At 42.8% G+C, this 5,751-nt stretch overlaps 1 pseudogene; it reads right to left on the bottom strand.

The window, feature by feature from the left end:
- Nucleotides 1-2,437: 2,437 nt before the first annotated feature.
- Nucleotides 2,438-2,903, bottom strand: LOC134389395 (S-phase kinase-associated protein 1-like; annotated as a pseudogene).
- Nucleotides 2,904-5,751: the final 2,848 nt, after the last annotated feature.

The following is a 5,751-nucleotide window of genomic DNA, read 5'->3' as shown; positions in this document are numbered from 1 at the left end:
CATTGCTGCTGTAACAAATAACCACTAACTTAGTCGTGTACAACAACGCAAATTTGCTCAGGAAGTCAGAGATCCGAGATGGATCTCACTGCGTCCATTTTAATTTTAGTTGTAGGGCTCTGCTCCTTCTGGAGGCTTGAGGGGAGAATCCCTTTCCTTGCTTTTTTTAGCTTCTAGAGGCCACCTGCGTTTCTCGGCTGATGGCCTCTTCCCCATTTTCAAAGCCAGCACTGTGACCTCTGCTTCTATTCTCTCATCTCCTTCTCCCACTCTGATGCTCCTGCCTCTCTATCTCACCTATAAGAACCCTTGCGATTAAATGGGGTCTCCCTGGATAACCAGGATAATCTCCCCATCTCAAGATCCTTACTGTAATCACACCCACAAAGTCTTTTTTGCCATATAAGATAACATATTCACAGGTTTCAGGTATGAGGATGCAGACATCTTTAGGGGGGATGTTATTCTGCTGGCCACACATAGAGGGTAGTTGGAAATTGGCTGTCAGGCCCGGAACAATACCCAGCACAATAGGCACTCAGATTTGTCACATAGAGGACAGCTATGTTCAGGTTTAGGTTCTTTTTCAAAAGCACTGGGCAGCTGACCCAAAGAAGGAAGCCTAAGTGTGGGGGTCATTTATGTCTAATTTGCAGACATTTCTTCTAGGAGTATTTGCTGCTTCACTGGTAGCTCTGTCTAATGATTCTCACTGGGTCCACTCTTACCTGGGCAACCTTGAAAAATAGGTAGTTGAGCTGTGCTCAGTGCTTAGTCCTGCCTGGAAGATGAAGGACAGAAAGGAGAGTCACTATGGAGCCATCCCAGGAGACCTCACGTGGTGGGTGAGGAAGAATGTCCCCAAACGTGTCTCCAAGGCCTTTTGTGATCTGGTCCTGCTCCCTACTCACTTCCTACCTTAACACATTGTTATAGACTGAATTGCGTCTCCGTCCCCCTCCCTGAATGCATATGTTGAAGCCCTAACCCCAGTGTGACTGTATTTGGAGGTAGGACCTTCAAAGAGGGAATTAAGGTTACATGAGGTCGTAAAGGTGGGCTCTAATCCAATACAGACGATCCCTGACTTATGATTTTTCAACTTTATGATGGTGCAAAAGTGATACCATACAAAAGAAACCACGCTTCAAATTTTGAATTTTGATCTTTTCCTGGGTGATTGATATGCGGTACCATACTCTCTGGAGATGCTGTGCCAAGTCATTAATACACAGCCTATTTTATAACAAAGTATTGAATATCTCGTGTAATTTACTGAACACTGTACTGAAAGAGTCCCGGGCACATTTAAAGTAGGCTTATGTCACTGCTAGGTCTCTGAGAGTTCTAGGTGCCCCCCAAATGACAGCCACGGCCACAGAGGGTGATCTGTGCTTCACTAGTCTGTTTCTGTTGCTTACAACAAAATATTCACAACTGGGTAATTTGTAAGGAAATACAATTTATTTCTTATAGTTTCAGAGGCTGGGAAGTCCAAAGCCCAGGGAACACATTTGGCAAGGGCCTTCTTCTTGGCAGTGACATAGGGTGGCACATGGTGCATGGCTGAGCAAAAGAGATTTAACCTCCTCACTGGCTCTCCTTTTAAAGTCATCAGAACCACATCCATTACCACCCGTGAAACCATCAATGGATTAATCCATTCATGAGGGTACAGTCCCCACAATCTAATCACCTCTTAAAGGCTTCACCTTTCAATGACCATAATTGGATTTCCCACCCTTTTAATACTATTACAATGTAGATTAAGTTTCCAATACATGATCCTTTGGAGGACACATACAACCCATAGCAACTACTAAGGCATGGCCCTGCAGAGCCATGCAGCCTTGCAGCTGCATGCTTTGGGAAGGGAATGTTGGAAGTAGGACTGCAACCAGTGGGCCCAGGGAGTCGAGTGCAAAACCAGAGGGGCGGCCTTGCCTCGCATGTCCTTTGAGTGGCATTTGCTATTAAGAAGCCCAAGGCCAGAGCTCAGCTGCACTGAGTAGCTCCTTCCCTTATGGTGTGACCCCAAGGCCCGGGAAGGTTAGTCTGGTTTTTGTAACAACGTCACAGTGAAAGTCAGAGAGATGGAGGGTGACGTGGTCGAATGGCTCTTAGCTCTCCTGGCATAACCAGTGGTCCACTCTTCCTTCCTTCCTTCCTTCCTTCCTTTCTTTTTCTAATAGAGAACACAGTTCAGTTTTATTCAGAGGAAAGAAAAAAGAAACTTTCAATCACACTGGAAGAAAGTCAGCCATAGGTTTGGAATCTGTACTCAAACTCCACATGCAACGAGGACAATATTCTGCTAATGGAATTGATTTGCTGCTGCTTTTGTCTACTGTTTGTCTAATATTAACGATTATAAACAGAGCAGCGCAACTACTATTTGGAACAATCCTTACAGTATTAGAGTGTCAGGCACAGTGTTTCACTTCTCTTCACACCCCTGGCTCTCTTTGCATACCTGGGCTTCTTCCTCTTCAGTTCAGTCGTTTTTGATGTCAAAGTTCTTGCAAATCTCCTCAGGAGTTTTCCCCTTGATCATATTGGCAAGTCTTGCATGTAACATCAAGCAAACTTTGATGTCTAAGTAGTTTGCAGCCAGAATAAGTTCAAAAATTGTTCCTTGGTCAATTGCAGGAATTTGTGGTCCCAAACGGATATCATCTGTTTGCTTCTTTGTTCTGATCAGGAGGAGAAAGTGGTGGGTGTACCACTCAATGACCTTTTAAAATATTGCTGCATTAACACTTGGTAGAGGAACTGGGTCATCATCTCCTTCATCATCCATTCCCAAATCTTCCAACATGGTCTTTATAGCCACAGATTGTTTGGCAATTTCCATGTTGACTTCAAAGCTCTCCATCAGAACTCTGCAACTTAATTGAAGGCATAGTGCTTGGTCTCAGGGACACGGCAGGCTGGACGCTAACGAGAGCAGGGCAGTGTCAGCACAAGCAGAAGAGAAAGACAGAGGACAAAGCCACTCAGTGGTCCTTTCTTTGGAGGAGACCCTATTTTCTGGGTCTACACAAGAAGTGGCTGATCTAGCTTGTCAGCTGGGTGCATTTTGGGGAGATTCAGCGGCCCCAGAACAGCCAAAGGAGACAAGCAGGAGTGTGAAGTGAGGGATTTACTTAGCAACTGCTTGCTCTATGCTAGATCATTGTTAGTCACTGAACATAATGCTCCTTTCATCCTGCAAACGACACTATGAACTGAGTGCCATTTACTACTTTTCCAAGAAAATAACTCAAAGAGCTAACATTTAAGTTCTGTCTAAAGTCTCAAGAGCTGTGCTCTGGACGTAACACTTGTCACTTCATCTCATCCTCACTGCAGTGGATGAAGTAGGTACTGTTATTACCACCCCTTCTGTGTAGGAAAGGCTGACGAGTTCAATTGCTCAGCCAAGGCCAAGCCATGGGCAACCACCCAACCGAGCAGTCTGACTCCAGCACGCTCACTTGCAACCACGACACCCTGTGGCTTTTGTTCCACGCTTCACCTGAGACCCAGGTGACCATAAACTTGCCCAAAGTTAAACAAGAATTGGCTGGAGCTGCATTTGAACTCCCCCCCCCCCAGCTTTATTGAGGTGAAATTGACAAATTGAAATGGTATCTATTTAAGGTATTTAATGTCATTTTTTTGGCATATGTATGCATAGTGAAATGATTACCACAATCAGCTAATTAACATATCCATCTCCTGACATAGTTAGCTTTCTGTGTGTCTGTGGTAAGAATACTTGAGATCTATTCCCCTAGCAAATTTCAAGTATACAATATGTTATCATTAACTGTAGTCACCATGTTGAACATTAGGGCCGAAGAACTTATTTATCTTATAACCGCAGGTTGGTATCCTTTCACCAACATCTTCCCATTTCCCTCCACCCCCATTTCCTGGTAACCACACTTTTACTCTTTGTGTGAACTCAGTTTTATCAAAAGTGCTGTTATATTTATCCAACAAATGTGGCATGAGTGTCTACTATAGGAAAGATATTGTGCTAAAAGTGTAAGTCCAAAGATCAAAAAACACAGTTTCTGCCCCGAAGGAGATTTAGCATAGTGGAAAGACAGTCATGCAAACAGTTACAATCCAACTCATTGGAGGAGGTATTGAATTCAGTAGGATCCCATAAAGAGCCTAGAGTTTGCCTTGGAATTCTTCACAAAGGAATTCATGCTGGGGAAAAACCAAAGACTTGACAGGAATCACATGATAAAAGAAAAAAAGTATTTCAGTAAAAATAGAGAATAAAAGCAAAAATCACTCTCTTAACCACATAACCACACAAGCTTAATAGCCTTTGATTTTAAGAAAAAGCTTAGTAAACCACTGCAGAATCATTTCTATTATCTGATATGATTTTATAAACCATCTCTAGTTTTCCAAACCAACCATTAGTTTTCACGTATGGAATTTATCTAAAGCTGTTTCAAGCCTTAAAAAGAATTCAAGTATAAATATCTTTAACAGGAAAGAAAAACTAACAAGTTTCATGAGCACTGGGAGCCTTCCTATCATTTTTTCTCCTTGGGTGTCAGAAGCTTGAGAACAGTAAATACTGTGCAATTCAAAAATACATTTGCTTTGAGATTTTCTTTGGCCTTCAAATCCAGCTAACATTTAACTGATTGGAAGCTAACTTCCATTCTTAGAGGGGAAGCACACATTCTGATGTTACATTTTTTCCTAAAAAATGGATTTATGTTTTTTTCATCCAGATAAGAGAATAGTATATTCAAAGCATATAAACTTGAGAATATGATTTGCTTTAGGAAATCTAAGGATTTATATATTTCTGGAACATAAATTTCAGGAGAGGAGATGAATCTGGGCTGTAACTGAAGGTAACTTTGAGGAGCCTTTCATGCTGCATTAAAAAGTTGAAATTTCACCTTAATTGATGGTAGACAACTATTGAAAAATTATGTGCAAGAATCTGAAATGATCAGTTTTACCTATTTATAAGGCTTCTCTTAATGGCAGCCCAGAGGATGGATTGGAGAGAACTTGGAAGATCATAAGGAATCGATATGGATTATAAAGTTATTGTCTCTCAGCTCCAAACCCACCCTCCTATGCTCAGCTTTGTGATGCTGGGGTTGGGAAGCCACGTTTCTGCTTTGCTAGATGGTTCTACGTTAGGCTCTGGCAAGAGGGTTTGCTAGGAGACTGCAGAAGTAGGGTGATCAACTCGTCTCAGTTTGTTGAGAACTTTCCCAGTTTTAGCACTGGAAGTTCATTCCCAGCATCCCTTCCAGGGTGGCTGGTCACCTTAAGCAGAAGGGATTTGCTCCTTCCTGTCTATCTGCTGTTCTTGTGAGTGTTACCCCAGCAACACTTCTTCATTCTGGCAGCAGCAACAGCAGCAGTTCCTTCCTGTAGCAGCAGCTGAATCCAGTTTGTAGTTTTCTAACACTTGCAAAACCAGCTGCATCAGAAACATCAGTGCCAGCCAGTAACTTGCCCCTTCTTCAGAGTCTTTGTTCCCCAGCTCTAGGAGTGGAGGCTGCTTCCTGCAGTTGCTAGTTTTATAATAGTTGAGAGCAGTGGTTTTCAAAGTGGTCCCCAGACCAGCAGCATCAACATCACCTGGGAACTTGTTAGAAATGCAAATATTTGGGCTCTACTCCAGACTTTGTATTCTAAGACCTCACCAGAATCTAGGCATTTCCTAGCCTGCTCCTTCAAATTCTTCCAGCCTCTGCCCAGTTCCAAAGCTGCTTC

The sequence above is a fragment of the Cynocephalus volans genome, chromosome 10 (genome assembly GCF_027409185.1).
Source record: "Cynocephalus volans isolate mCynVol1 chromosome 10, mCynVol1.pri, whole genome shotgun sequence".
Lineage (NCBI taxonomy): Eukaryota > Metazoa > Chordata > Mammalia > Dermoptera > Cynocephalidae > Cynocephalus > Cynocephalus volans.
Note: the sequence above shows the minus strand (reverse complement) of the source record. Positions and strands in the feature narration are given on the sequence as shown.